This window comes from Anomaloglossus baeobatrachus, chromosome 11 (assembly GCF_048569485.1).
Source record: "Anomaloglossus baeobatrachus isolate aAnoBae1 chromosome 11, aAnoBae1.hap1, whole genome shotgun sequence".
Classification (NCBI taxonomy): Eukaryota; Metazoa; Chordata; class Amphibia; order Anura; family Aromobatidae; genus Anomaloglossus; species Anomaloglossus baeobatrachus.
In genome coordinates, this window is record NC_134363.1 from 122,943,926 (window position 1) to 122,960,257 (window position 16,332).

Sequence of the window (16,332 nt, forward strand, 5' to 3'; positions counted from 1 at the left end):
TAAAAAGATGACCATCTCCCTGTCACAGCACCTCCTGACGAAGCGAGTGTGAAACGCGCGTAGAGGTGCTGGGCAGTGTGGTTCTACAGGTAGTGGTCCTTTAACAACCTCCAAAATTGTCTCCAGCAGTTATTAGGCTGTGGTTCCCCCCCCCCTTTCCCTACCTCCCACCCTTAGGGTGATAGGAGGGTATGGCATGTATTTGGGGATCTTGTACTGACTTGAATGCTGGCAAACCCTGATATGATTATAAATCCACTGCAGAAATGTATTCTCTGACTTATGTAACCTGTGGGGGTTCTTCACATGTACAATTTGTATGCATCTGCATGGTGTGGTAATTTAATTACCAGCATTTTTTATGCCTGCTGGAGTGCCAATGTTTCTATGATCATCCTTGATGTATTTGGAAATATATTCATACACCTTTTTATGATTGCCACAGTATATTATACTGTTGGCCTTATGAAATTATTCTTGCTGTAATTTTGGGTGTATGCATATATCTAACTTTTTGACCACCACAACATACTAACTCTAATGCCACACTGTCCCAGGATTTTTTCTGTGTTTTTAAGGGGTAATGAGTGACTTTTTACTGTGTGATTTTTGATATCTGTCTCTAATCATGTGATATACTTTGTTGTTGGTATCATGTTAATAAAATTTGTATACTTTTTTGAAATCTTGTATAATTGTTTCTCTGATGCATTACGTGATTACGCAGGTCTAATGTAGGTTTATATATTCTGTTTGGTGGACATGCATATATAAAATATGGATTTCTATTTCCGCTTTTGGATTTATAAGGATTTTAGGTTAGCCTAGGTGTACCTGCCGGGAATGTGGGGTGCATGTGATGTTGTGACCTGTGACCCCTGGCTTGCCCAGGGCGTCACACTATATTTGTTCAAACAATTAATTAACTCACCCCTACTGTGGTGGCCGGAGCAGCTTCTCTGTATTGCGTCTGTGATGTTTGGTGATACTAATCCTGTTTCTTCTCACAGCTGCTTTTCCAGATTTGTTTCGGTCTGGAGCATAGTCAACTCCTTGTGATAATAAGATTGGTAAATCATATACATCACATAATAGACGCTGTACATCCCAGGAGATGCTGGAGGCACACATCACATAGGAAACACTGGGACTGCTGTATATACATCACATGAAATGCTGAAGGCACATACATCACTGGAGGTCCTGGGGGCATAAATATCACATAGGAGACACTGGAACTGACATATATACATCAGATAGGAGACGCTGGGACTGCTGTATATACATCACAGGAGACATTGGGGGGGCACATACATCACATGAGAGGCTTTATATGCCCCCTGCTCCTCCTGTGATGTAAATGCCTCCTGCCCCTCCTGTGATGTATAAGACCCCAGCCCCTCCTGTGTTGTGTATGTCCCCAGTGTCTCCTATGATGTATAAGTCACAGGAGATGCTGGGGCATACACATCACAGGAGACGCTGGAGGCAAACACAAGAGGTGCTGGGGGGCATACACAATGCAATAGAGGCTGGGGCACAGACATCATAAGAGAGGCTGAGGGTACAGACATCACTGGGGGGGCACAGACATCACAGGGGAGGCACAGATCACTGGGAGGACTGGGGGCATGGACAGCACTTTCAGAGCACAGACATTACTACTAGGGGCACGGACATCACTAGGGCAACACAACACTGGGGATGATACACAGCATTGGGAGGGCATAGGGCACGGGGAGGCTCCACACAGCACTTGCAGGACCTTAACATCACTGAGGGGACACAAACCTGAGGTGATACACAACATGGGTGGGGGGGACACAGTGCTGAGCATTGCACACAACTTGTGGGGGTGGTACACAGCACTGGAAGGCTACAAAGCACTGAAAGGGCCACAGAGCGCAGGCGCCAGACACACAGCCTTTGAGAGCAGGCGTCGGACACAGCGCTGGAAGGCAGAGGGGCGGGCACACCGCTCGGAGAGCAGAGGGGTTGTCACACCGTTCGGAGGGCAAAGGGGCGGGCACACCGCTCCAGAGAGCAGAGGGGCGGGCACACCGCTCGGAGGGCAGAGGTGCGGGCACACCGCTCGGAGGGCAGAGGGGCGGGGCACACCGCTCGGAGAGCAGAGGGGCCTTCACACCACTCGGAGGGCAGATGGGCAGGCACAACACTCGGAGGGCAGAGGGGCGGGAACACCGCTCGGATGTCAGAGGGGCAGGAACACCAGAGGGAAGAGGGGCCGTCACACCGCTCAGAGAGCAGAGGGGCGGTCACACCGCTCGGAGGGCAGAGGGGCCGTCACACCACTCGGAGGGCAGAGGGACCGTCACATCGCTCGGAGGGCAGAGAGGTGGGCACACCACTCCAAGGGCAGAGCAGCTGGCACATCGCTCGGAAGGCAGAGGGGCGGGCACACACTGCTGAGCCCGCTGACACTGGACAGCGGGAGAGCCCATTGGTTTGCACAAGCAGCGCAAGTGGTGATTTAAAGGGCCGGTGGCCGCAGCACTGCAGCCCCCGGGAATCTGCCCGGGGCCGCATAAAAGGTTCCCCACCCTTGATCTACATCCTTGTTTTTTCTCCTTCCCTTTACTTGAGTTCAACTGTTTTTTTGAATATTGTAAATCATGTTCAGTTTGCACCAGTTCAGACGATAAGTTTAGGAAGTGCCGGCAATTTTTCTAGTTTGTATTATGGAGTCATGTCCTTTGTCTGTGCACTCCCCCAGTTATTTCAGGTGCTTTAATTTTCCGTTTGCAGGTTCTATTCTAGCCCATATAACAGTTCAGTTTGGACAAGAGAGGCACAGCTGTTATGGTCAGGAGACCGCAAAAGATCTTGCAAAATAAAACATAAAAATGATGGAAATTAATACACAAGAGTAGTTGGAAACTTAGCTCGCTGCAATCCACTAACTGCATAAACTCAACTAGAAGTAGCAGTGGAGTTCCTAACTAGAGATGAGGGAACCGGCCGTGGTTCAGCTCGAGTTCGGTTCGCCGAACGAAGGTCCCGTTCGAGTTCGGTTCGGCGAACCGCTCGAACCGCATAGGAAACAATGGGAGGCAATCACAAACACATAAAAACACCTAGAAAGCACCCTCAAAAGGTGTCCAAAAGGTGACAAACAACTCACAACACAACACAAACACATGGGAAAGTGACAAGGACATATACTCATGCGAAAACAAAAGAGCTGGACAAGGAAAAAGAGGAAGAGACACAGATATAGGCATGGCACGCCGTTCTAAAATCATGTAAAACACCGCAAGGTGACTCCAAGCGGAGTCTCCCTTTTTCCAAAAATTGGGCCACACACACACACCCACCGCTTCAGTGGCAGCACTTGTGCCCCAGTTGTACACTTCACAGCTAGATTTGCATCAAGCGCATTCAAAAATACGCCATCCTTAACTGTCCCCAGGATGACACCGGGGTAGGTAGCTAAGTCTTTCCTGATCCCAGCTCTGTTCATCTTGGATCATTTTTAAAAACAATGTAAGCAAGGGTTACTCCAAGCGGAGTCTCCCTTTTTTCCAAAACTTGGGCCACACACACACCCACCCCTTCAGTGGCAGCACTTGTGCCTCAGTTGTACACTTCACAGGTAGATTTGCATCAAGCACATTCAAAAATACGCCATACTTAACCGTCCCCAGGATGACACCGGGGTAGGTAGCTAAGTCTTTCCTGATCCCAGCTCTGTTCATCTTGGCTCCTTTTAAAAAACACAGCAAGGGTTACTCCAAGAAGAGTCTCCCTTTTTTCCAAAAATTGGGCCACACACAAACCCACCCCTTCAGTAGCAGCAGTTGTGCCCCAGTTGTACACTTCACAGGTACATTTGCATCAATCACATTCCAAATCCACAAGCATTTACTCTCCCCAGGATGACACAGGGGTAGTAAATTCCTTGTGGATCCATGACTTGTTCATTTTGATGAACGTTAGTCTGTCCACATTGTCACTGGACAGACGCGTGCGCTTATCTGTCAGCACACACCCAGCAGCACTGAAGACACATTCAGAGACAACGCTGGCAGCTGGACACGACAAAATCTCCAAGGCGTAAGTGGAGAGCTCTGGCCATTTTTCAAGATTTGAAGCCCAAAATGAGCAAGGCTTCATTTGCAAAGTAATGGCATCGATGTTCGTTTGGAGATACTCCTGTATCACCCTCTCCAGCCGTTGACTATGTGTCAGACTTGTCTCTGGTGGCCTTGCAAAGGAGGGTCTAAAAAAATTATGAAAAGATTCAATAAAATTGCTGTTACCAGCACCAGATACGGTGCTACTGGTTCGGGTAGACTGTTGAAGATGACGAGACCGTCCCATATTTGTCAAGTTACAACTGGGAGATTCACTCCCTGCACCTACATGGTTGTTTGGTGGAAAAGCCGAGCTAAGATCGAGTAACAGCTTCTGCTGATACTCCTGCATACGTGCATCCCTTTCTATGGCTGGAATTATGTCACAAAATTTGGACTTGTACCGGGGATCTAATAGTGTGGCAAGCCAGTAGTCATCATCACTTCTAATTTTGACAATACGAGGGTCATGTTGGAGGTAGTGCAGCAAGAAGGCACTCATGTGTCTTGCGCAGCCATGCGGACCAAGTCCACGCTGTGTTTGTGGCATAGAGGTGCTAACCATTCTTTCTTTCTCTGACATCTCCCCCCAACCTCTTTCAACTGAAATTTGACCAAGGTCTCCCTCATCCGCTGAGTCGTCCATGTCCATGGACAGTTCGTCCTCCATTTCTTCATGTTCTCCTGCACCGTCCTCAACATTTCGCCTGCTACCATGCGCCCTTGTTGATCCCTGTCCCCCATGGTTCCATGCCTGCCGCGTTGGTGATGATGAACGTCTGGACCTTAGTGATGTTGTTGTCTCTTGCCCATATGAATCCTCCTGTAGTTCCTCCCCTTCCTGTTGTCCCACCCCCTGACTCCGAATAGTGTTTAGCGTGTGCTCCAGCATGTAAATGACTGGAATTGTCATGCTGATAATGGCATTGTCAGAGCTAAACATATTCGTCGCCATGTCGAAACTGTGCAGAAGGGTGCATAGGTCCTTGATCTGAGACCACTCCATCAGGGTGATCTGCCCCACTTCTGCATCTCGTTGGCCCAGGTTATACGTCATGACGTATTGCACCAGGGCTCGACGGTGCTGCCACAGTCGCTGTAACATGTGGAGAGTCGAATTCCAGCGTGTTGGCACATCGCATTTCAGGCGATGAACCGGCAGGCCGAAAGACTTCTGGAGCGATGCAAGTCGCTCAGCAGCGGTGGTTGAACGGCGGAAGTGAGCAGACAGTTTTCGTGCCCTGTTCAGAAGGCCATCTAGGCCAAGATAGTGTGTTAAAAATTGCTGGACAACAAGGTTCAACACGTGAGCCATACAAGGCACGTGTGTCACCTTGCCCAGGCGAAGGGCCGCACCCAGGTTTGCAGCATTGTCGCACACGGCCTTACCAGGCTGCCGGTTGAGTGGAGACAACCATTTATTAAACTTAGTCTCCAGAGCTGCCCACAACTCAGCCGCTGTGTGACTCTTATTTCCAAGACATTTCAAGCTAAAGACCGCCTGATGCCGTTGCGCTCTGCTGCCAGCATAGTAATGAGGGGTGCGTGATTCCTTCTGCGCAGTTAGAACGCTGGTGGCCTGACCAGGCAGGCTTGGGGCGGAGGTGGAGGACCCAGACGAGGTGGAGGAGGCAGAAGCAGTGGCGGAACTTGGACAGACAGAGGATTGCCACACAAGTCGTGGGGACGGCAAGACTTGTGCAGCAGACCCTTCACCATCTATCACCATAGTTACCCAGTGCACAGTCAGCGACATGTAACGTCCCTATCTATGCTTACTGGTCCAAGTATCGGTGGTGAAATGCACCCGTTGACACACAGAGTTTCTCAACGAAGTTGTGTGCGACATGCTGGTGTAGCGCAGGCACAACTTTCTTAGAGAAGTAGTGGCGACTGGGCATCTGGTACTGGGGCACAGCGACAGACATAAGGTCTCTAAAATCCTGTGTGTCCACCAGGCGGAAAGGCAGCATTTCAGTAGCCAAGAGCTTATAGAGGGATAAAGTCAACCTCTTAGCTTTGTCATGGGTCGCAGGAAATGGCCTTTTATTTGTCCACATCTGAGGGACAGAGATCTGGCTGCTGTGTGTAGACGGTGTTGAGTAGGGTGTCCCTGGAAAAATGCAGGTTTGTGAGGAAAGTGCAGGCGTAGACATGTTGCCTTCATCCAATGTTGGTGCTATCGATGTCTGAGAGAGCTGTACATACGCACTTGTTTCCCCTTCCAAACCAACTGACGACCTACAAAGCAAACTGCCTGTTGCAGTTACAGTGGTGGAAGTTGTGCGTGGAAAACCAGGTGTGACAGCTGTCCCCACAGTCCTAGAAGATGAAGAGCGCGCGGATGCACTGGAAGGGGCAGGCGGTGGATGGTTCGCTCCGCTAGGCCGCATTGCAGCACGGTGAGTTTCCAACTGGGACATATGATATTTATTCATGTGACGATTCATGGAAGAAGTTGTCAAACTGCTGAGGTTTTGCCCTCTACTAACAGAATCACGACAAATTTTAGAGATCACATAATTTGGGCGATCTTTTGCTATGTCAAAAAAGGACCAGGCTAGGCAAGGCTTAGAGGGCATGCGACCTGCTGATCCACCCCGACTAGTGCTCAGAGGCAGAGTGGTGGCTGAGGATGCAGTTGTAGATGTGCTACCAGTGCTCCGACTCTGTCCAGGAAGGTGCAAGGTAACTTCATCGTCGGTTGCATCCTCCTCCACTGCCTCTGTTGACCTCCTCGAGTGCCTGACTGTGGGTTGACAGTAGGTGGGATCTAGAACTTCCTCATCAATTGTTGTGTTTGCACTCCCCTCACCCTCAGACTGAGCCTCTTCTTGCCCTGACAGAATATTTAAGTTGTCATCCCAATCTGGTATCTGCGTCTCATCATCATCAGTATGTTCCTCATTGTCTATAAAACAGGTGTTACAGTTTGTGAAAAAGGGTCAACATTATGCTCAGAAACTTGGTCCTCACGGCCTGAATCAGAGTCACAAAAGGTTCTGGGCATCACTGCAGACCATTTCCTGGTCTGTACTCACTGTAGCTTGGGAGCAGACCTCTGATTCCCAGGCAAATGTGTGAATGAGAGAGAGGGGAGCCAGCACGATCTGAAAATGGCATGCATCAGATAAAAAGTGCAAATTCACAGATTTATTCCAACTGTACTGTAATATAAATGAGATTTTTAGCAAATAATTGATCAATTCTTTGAGCCACCCCTGCCAACGTCACGGCAAATCTCAATAGGGGGGTCCTACTCTATATTCTGTATTTCATGTGCCATGCGGCCTCCTAGATAAAGTTAAAAGCAGAACCATAATGGAGCACACATACCTGTAACCTGTATATATAACCGCTTCTATGTTGCAAAAGAGGCAATTGTGGATAGAGGCCAGCCCAGGTCCCAGCATGTGGAGCAAGCTCTACACATACCAGGACTATATCAGAACTGACCCTCCCAGTGCCAGAGAGCAACCATTGATAAAGGCGGACCAGATCCAAGTATGGTGCTTAATTAGCAATGCCTGTGGAAAGGGTGAGGCAACTGAATGTGTACAGCTACCAACAGGAGGAATATATTGCAAACCAAGATCAGGCGTGCATAGCATGGTGGTGACCAGCCACCAGACATTTGTAGCATAACTACTAATGTGTGACTGAACAGCGCTGCAGACTCAGCCATCTCAATTCCACCATACTGTGCAGGGCGGATGGAGACTTCAGAGCTGGGAGAAAGCAAGTGTGATTGGGCTGACAACTCAGAGGACTGGTGTTTTTTGGATGCGGTAGTTGAGGTGGCAGAGAGGGCACTTGTTGGACCACTTGAGATCCATTCAAGCATTTTCCTTTTTTGGCCATCATCTACCTTTGTTCCAGTTGTTCGTGTCCGTAAAAAAGGGAGCACATCGGATTGTCCACGGTAAGTAGTAGACATCTTACTTTTGCTGGTAGATGGTCTATCTTCAGCAGATGTTAATGGAGCTTTGCCCCTTCCTCACGGACAAACCGTTTTTTTCCTTTTCCAATACGCCTCATGCCCTTTCCACCAGCATCTGTCATTTTGCCACTCATTTTGATTGCGACAAGATTGTGCACTTAAAATGTGGTAGTAAAAATTGAGAGGTGGTGTACATTGCAGCGGTGGTCTAGCTTTATTAACAACAGAATAAACAACAATAATTATCCCTGACAATGCAACTACGGCCCTTAAACTGGCAGCATAGTTTGCTAGTATAATGGCTTAGTAACAATGAGCTTGAGTGTGCAAAGGGCAGGAGGGTACAGTGGCAGGGTTGTGGGTCTGGGTAGAGAAAAGGAGGCCTCACTTTCTATCGAGGAAATCCCTGACCTTAGCTACACAGACGCTGTTATCTTGTGTAGCTGTTAAAATCTGTTTTCACGGACCTGACTGTCACCTATGGCTCTGAGCCTGCTGGTATTAGCCCTTACAAGGGCTAATAGAAACTTCTATCCCTATTCTGTATAGCGCTGTGTGTAGAGCGTACACAGCAGTATCGGAGACAGGAGCTACACGCTGAAATTTCATAATAGTGTGAGTCACAGAGTGACTTACACTATTACAGCGGAAAGCCAGCTAGTAATTAGCTTGGCTTTTTGCTGCTAGAACAGTTCTCGAACGTAACTAGAACTATCGAGCTTTAGCAAAAAGCTCGAGTTCTAGTTCGATCTAGAACAGCCCCCAAAATCACTCGAACCGCGAACTGGAGAACCACGAACCGCGCTCAACTCTATTCCTAACCAATCTAGACGCCTTGTCACCGCCAGAGAAGTAACTAACCTCAAAGATGAAATGAGGAATCCTGACTTGCCTCAGAATAACCCTAAAGGAAAGAGACAAGCCCCCAACATATAACAACGGTGATATAAGAAAAAACACACAGATAGAAAAGTATAAGGTTAAGCAAAGTGAGGCCCTGCTAACTAGATACAAAAGGATAGGATAGATTTGCTGGTTGCAGCTAGTAAAAACCCTAAAAAATACCAACACCTGATAATCAAAAATTCCTTTAAAAGATCACACGATCTTTCCTCCCACTATATCGGTAACCCTTGTGCAAATACGTGATATACAAAAATACAAACTCTAGAGTAGATGGGACCAAACTCCCTTTGTTGCTGGTAATAAATCGTCCTCCAAACAAAATTCAGGGAGAGCTCTATTCACATGCAAGAAACAAAAAGGTGCATGAGAACAAATTTAAATCTCAAAAGGAAAAAACAAAAATACTTGTCAGGCATAGCTGCAGACCAGGATGACATGGAAACAAAACCGATGCACAGGAATGAAACAACCACTGCAGAAATTATTCCTGGAGAATCCAAAAAGGAACAGAAAAATGCAAAAAGAGCCTACAGGGAAAGGCAAAAACCTCAAAGCTGGAGGACAAGATTCAGGATATTTTCTCATGGAGCAGAAACAATTATCACTGGCAAAGGCTAGACAGAAACTGCCTTCCTTTATTCCCCCAGGCTGGACTCGATAGGATTCCTGGAACAGCAATCATCTTCTGCACCTGTCTGAGTGACAGATGCAGAATCAGACTCACTACCAGAACTAGCCATCAGAGGGAGTCCAGAAACACTCTTGGGAACAGCACCATCTCTGATGATATTCACAACACATAGCATTTAAAGTAGGACCCAGATGAGAGTTACACCTTGACGTGGTATGTGAGCACAAGTAATTTAGCCACCTTCATTTGCTCAGTATTTCATATTTTTCAAAAAAATCTTTTATTGATAGTAATTCGTATTCATATTTCAATGTTCACCATCTGTAATACTATTGTATGTACTGAGGATTTCGATTGCGTTAGGGCAATGACAACCAGAGACGAGTTCTTGGTGCAAAAGACGTTTTATAATATGTAACCGCAAAATGTGCACAGAACAGAATATACACAATAATAAGTAACCGCAATATGTAAACAGAACAAAATATACACAGTAATATGTAACCGCAATATGCACACAGAACAGTATATACACAGTGGAACATAAACACAGTAAATACCTGCTGGGTTCAGAGCAAAGGGGAATTCCCGGGGCTGCACACCGGACTCCCCCAGGGAGACCACCAGGAGCGAACCCCTATACAGGGGCTGTCCGGCAATCACCCCAGAAGGCCTAAATGCACAGCAGCTGGGACACAAAAAGGGCAACAGATATAGTCCAAAAAATGTCCGTACGTGATGTGAGTCCTAGGGTGGATATGAACGGAAGGGACCGGGCAGAAGTGCCGACCAGAGACAGCAGACAGAGTCCGAGCACAGTTGGATGAGAGGTGAAGTCCAGAACTGGTGTCAGGTGTTTCAACTGGATCCAAACAGCAATCAGGAGATGAGAGCAGCAGGGCAGGAGTACACAGGAAGCAGTATACTCAGGCAACTAGACTAAGCTTAGGGGCGGCTTTTAAACAGATGGACAGGAAGTAGGGCAACAGAACAGAAAACTCCATGTTAACAAAGGGCAAGATCCTTCAAAAGAAAACTGGAAATCCCGGAACTCTGACACCATCTACATTCTTGTTTTTTCTCCTTCCTTTTACTTGAGTGCAACTGCTGTTTTGAATATTGTATGTCATGTTAAGTTTGCTCCATTTTAGATTATGAGATTAGGAAGTGCCAGCAATTTTTCTAGTTTAAACTTCTCATGTGATGCTGTCACTATTAACAGTGGCATGTGTGGGGTTAAACTGCTAGAGGCAGTAAGAAAATCGATTCTTGCAGTTACGACAGGAGCTCGCCTGTGTATATTGGTCAGGCTCCTGCAGATGATTACACTAATAAAGAAGCAGTACCCTACAACCAGAATTCAAATAGCATTAAGGGGTTAAGTATTGCCTATTTTACTTTTGGCAGGATCTAATAGGTTTTCATTAGTAATGAGGGAGCACTAAAATGCTCGATTACTTTGTACTTGAATTAAACAAATCAGAATGCTCGAGTACTCGGCTCCAGTAAGGAGTATAATGGAAGTCAATGGGAAACTCTAGCATTTTTACTTAAGACCCTCCCAGGATATCTGGGGGAAGCATGAAAATGTCAATGTCAGAATATTACACCAGTTTTACATACAAAATCAAGAATATAATGGATTTTACAGCATAAAATGATCAGAAACATTGTTTCCAATATAATTACTTTTATATAAAGCAAAGTAAAAAAGAGAAAAGAAAAAAAAAGCATCCTCCACCCCTTATACCATGTTTACACTAAACATTTTTGCTTCATTTTTGTAATTTCTCATTGCTTTCAATGGTGAAAAAACTATTTTCCAGTAAATATTTTTTTTGGAAAGAGCAAAGACAAAGCATAGAAGGAGCACACCACCAACAATCACAATAAATTATTACACTTTATTAATACAAAACGCACATGGGTTAAAAACACATAAAATCACTAAATGGCAAAGATGGTAAACATGAGCCAACAGCAGATAACAATTAACCCCATCAGTAGTGCAATGCTATAAAGGGATAGCATATTTCAACCTCTATTCCAAATGGTTATTTTACAAGAATGGAGCACTCCCGTTACTATAGTATATGATATAAATGGTGCACCTCTTTTAATTAATTACATATTAGTAAATGTAATTTTAACATTTAACAAACGTATCTGGAATTCTGATGTGTGTGACATGTCCTGGTTCTGAAGCACTTTGTGTGTTTATTGCTTTTCTGCTAACAAGTGTTTCCAATGCTAAATTCAGTCTGCTCTATCATCCGGCAGGTGTAACTATTTCATGCTTCCCCAGGCTTCTATTTCTCTCTCATAGAGTCTCCTATTAAGATTATCTGCCTGTTGTTCAAAGGTGATGTTGTCTGAACAATTTCTCTGAATCCTCATAAACGGACTTTTGGGATTCAATTTTTGAGACAACTTGGATGGTTGCTTTTCCATCTTAGTAATGAGTTTTTCCACTGTCGGTTATAGATAGGTCTCTGTTCTAAGGTAAACATTTTTTTCCTTTTGTATATAGATGTCAAGGGAGAGTAAAGGCCACTTTACACACAGAGATAAATCTTTGGCAGATCTGTGGTTGCAGTGAAATCATGGACATATTGTTCCATTTGTACACAGCCACAAACCTGACACTGATTGTCCACAATTTCACTGCAACCACAGATCTGTCGCAGATTTATCTCTGTGTGTAAAGTGGCCTTTAGCCTGCGCTGTTAGGCCCTGTGCACACTGGAAAACAGAATTTTTCTTAAGAAAATTCCACAGGGTCTGAAAGATTACCGCACCCGCAGTAAAAAACCACGGCAAATCGCACCCGAAAACCACATGCGGTTTGCCGCAATTTGATGCGGTTTTACCGCGGTATTGTTCGCGGTATTGCCGCGGTTTGCCGCATGTGGGTTGGTACGTGTGCTTCAATGCATTCAATGCAATAAAGCACATTGAAGAAAAAAAAAAAAAGTAATTTCCTTCTGAGATAGATAGCAGACAGATAAATAGATAAATAGACAGATAGAAGTATAGAAGACAGGTAGAATAGATAGAAGGATAGATAGAGGGATAGATAGAGTCCCTGTGAGCACACGCTGCATTTCTCCCGAGCGGTAGTATGTTCCCATTACCGGCCGTGGGAAATGCCCTGTGGTTACCTCTGCTGTCTGTCTCGTTGCGAGGCTGCATTCATTCAGCGCTGTATGTCAGTCGCGGCTGGATGCAAGCATCGCAGGATGTGGATTACGCCAGAGCTGTGTATCTCGGGGGGGTTAATAAAGGGGTGAACCAGGGGCTTTTTTGTGTTTTATTTAAAATAAAGGATTTTTCGGTGTGTGTGTTTTTTCACTTTACTTACGGGTTGATCATGTCAGCTGTCTCATAGACGCTGCCATGATCAAGCCTGGACTTAGTGGCGGCGATCCGCCGCCATTAACTCTTTATATTACCCTGATTGCCACCGCATCACGGCAACAGGAAGAGCCGGGGACACTCTGGGACTGCCGCATAATGGGTGCGACAGTCCAGGAGCAGCTGCGGGCTGATATTCTTGGCTGTGGGAGGGGGGGGGACATTAACCCTGGCCCTCGCCCTCCCCAGCCTGAGAAAACCGGGCCGCCGCTGTGTGCTTACCTCGGCTGGATGGTAAAAATACGGCGGAGCCCACGTGTTTTTTTTTCTATATGTCCGTTTGCTTTCTATGTGTATCCTATATGTCTGTGTGTGAGTGCGATATCTGTGTGTGTTCTATGTCTGTGTCTGTGATGTGTGTGTTTACTCTCTGCTCCACTTCCTCTTCCTGTCATAATGACATCACTTCCCTGCAAAACGCAGGCAGCGATGAACATTACCGCAGGTAAACCGCGAAATACCGGAGGGAATAACGCAGGAAAATGCAATGAACCGCACAGAATTTTCTGCCTGCGTTATTCCCTGCGGGATTTCACGATTACATTGCAGTCAATGGAGTGAAATCCCGCAGCGACCTGTGGAAAAGAAGTGACATGCAATTGTTTTTGCTGCGGGAATCCCGCAGCAAAACATGCACCTGTCAAAATCCGCATAGTGCGCACAGCATTTTTTTTTCCCATAGGTTTTGCTGGTGAATCACTGCAGAGATGTTATGAACATAACATGCAAGGAAACATGCAGCAAAACCGCCGGTAATCCGCGGCAAAAAATAGCAAGTGCGCACAGGTCCTTAATCTCAAAAATGAAATAAAGACCTAGACTGTTCACATACAGGTTCTTCACCAGATTGTGTTTCATCCCCTCTTCAAATTCTAAAGATATCAGCTATGAAATGATTCCGTGGCACGATTTTCTCAACATCTGGGATAGGTGTATCTCCAAACACCACTGTTACCTCCCACCAGCCCAGGAACAGATTAGCACAGGTTGGTGCACTGGGGCTTCTCGTTGCTGTATTGCTGAGATGTTGGAAGTATTTTTTGTGAAATTTGATGAGATTTTTGTTAAGGCAAACCTCCAATGCTTTTGTCACAATCTCCACACTGCACTGCTTTCAGATCAATAAGAGGCAGATGTGCAGTACCCGGCCGCGGCTACTATCAGAAAACAGAGCAGCTCCGGAACTGAGCATTTCCAGCTGCCTGCTGCCGCCACCAGCACCGGGAACATCTGATCGGTTAGGGTGCAAGGTGTCGGACTGCGGCCGATCAGATATTGAAGACCTTTCCTAAGGATAGGCCATCGATGTAAAAGTAGTGGCCAACCCCTTTAAGGGTAATATTTGTACTAATTCAGAGGAACTTTCTTAAAGTTTGCATTGATTGTCATTTACATATTATAAATCTGTTTGTACTATCGACTGGTCTACATGCAGCCAAATTAAAATGGGCTCAGTCACCAAGGAGTTAAAAACCAATATTAAAATAAATCATGATATATTTAATTTTCATCCCAAGTAATGATCATTTTTCTGACAACTGACTTGGAACAGTTAATCCTAACAAATATACGGAAGTCAGGATGGCCGAGCGGTCTAAGGCGCTGCGTTCAGGTCGCAGTCTCCTCTGGAGGCGTGGGTTCAAATCCCACTTCTGACATCAACATTTTCTTTCTGTGTAGATATTGTACAGATTTATCTCCTGTTATTGATTTGTACATTTTAGAAAACATAATAACACTAAAATCTTATATAGAATTTACTCTGTAACGCAGTATTGAGCCGTGGAGCTTCAGCTTTTCTGTCTGAGGCTATGTGCGCACGTTGCGTTTTTACCCGCGTTTCCGCTGCGTTTTTTGCGGCTGCGTTTTTGTGCCAAAACGCATGCGTTTTTGTTTTCCAGCAAAGTCTATGGGAAAAGATGAATTTCTGTCCCCACTTTGCTTTTTTTTCTGCAGCGTTTAATTTGCATATTTTTGGTCAAAAACCATGCAGAAAAAGAAGCAGCATGCCAATTGTTTTTGCCATTTCTGCAGCGTTTTGCTAACATTGCAGTCAATGAGAAATGGCAAAAACCAAGAAACTTCAAATTTCCTGCGTTTGACCAGCTTTTTAGGTGCAGAAAACATGCGTTTTAGACAAACAAAACGCATGCTTTTCTAACATTAAATTAATGGAATAATATGTCCCTTTACACACACACACATAATCCGACAAATAAATTAAAGAAAATTATGATTTTTTAGCTATTTTTGGAATTAATATGATAAAACCGCTATAGTTTCAAGAAATATAACTATTTTCTTTAATAATTCTAAAATTATCTATGTTTTGCTTTTTTTTCTCTTTTTTCATTCTGTTTGACTATTTAATCTTTATTTAGCAGTGTCTTGATGTTCAAAACGCATCTGTGAAAACGCATGGAAAAAGCGCTAAAAACGCATCAAAAATGCGGTAAATACGCATGCGTTTTTAGCTCTAAAAATGGTCAAAAGCCATTTTGTCAAAAACCAAGGGCATAAAAACGCGCAGAATAAACTGCAGGCACTACAACGCAACGTGCGCACATAGCCTAACACTCTTCTAACTCTGCAATATTAGCTCACAATGGTTTCTTAAAGGGACAGCTGAGGAATCCAGAATAAAATCAATATGTCTATGTGTGACAACACCTTTAACCCTATCCCTGCATTGATGTGGTATAATGTATAACAAAGCCTCTCCTAACCCTTTCACCTGTAGTTTATGTACTGTGTTATAGATATGCAGTGTATAGGTGTAAACAAAGTAAACTGATTCCTGTGTAGTATTATTCGGATCTCGGTGATTCTGAGATTGTTTATTTTCTGACACATCCTACTTCATGATAGGGGTAAATTTAGTATGATATCTTTTGCATTTATTTGTGAAAAAAAATCGGATACTTGGAGAAAATTTTTTTTTATGCCCTTATGCCAGAGTTATGTCACATAAAATAATTAATAAATTACATTTCCCACTTGTCTACTTTACATCAGTGTAATTTTTGAAATGTAATTTTTTTGTTAGGAAATTAGAAGGGTTCAAAGTTCATCAGCAATTTCCCATTTATCCAACAAAAAATTTCAAAATTATTATTTTAGGGACCCCTTCACATTTGAAGTGACTTTGAGAGGCCTAGCTGTCTGAAAATACCCAAAAGTGACACCATTCTAAAATCCTGACGCTGGAATGATTATGCCTTTGTTGCGCATGCGCGGCCGGTGATTTTGTGACCATAACTATTTCCTAATATCTTAACGCCAGCGCAATGCTGACTATGGGCCATTGAGAAATTTTCTTATGCGCCTGCGTGACTGACGGCCGAGGC

The 16,332-nt window shown here is 45.0% G+C and overlaps 1 non-coding gene across 1 annotated transcript; it reads left to right on the forward strand.

The window, feature by feature from the left end:
• Positions 1–14,560: 14,560 nt before the first annotated feature.
• On the forward strand, positions 14,561–14,643 carry TRNAL-CAG (transfer RNA leucine (anticodon CAG)). The gene has a single exon. It is a non-coding gene; the product is annotated as a tRNA-Leu (tRNA).
• Positions 14,644–16,332: the final 1,689 nt, after the last annotated feature.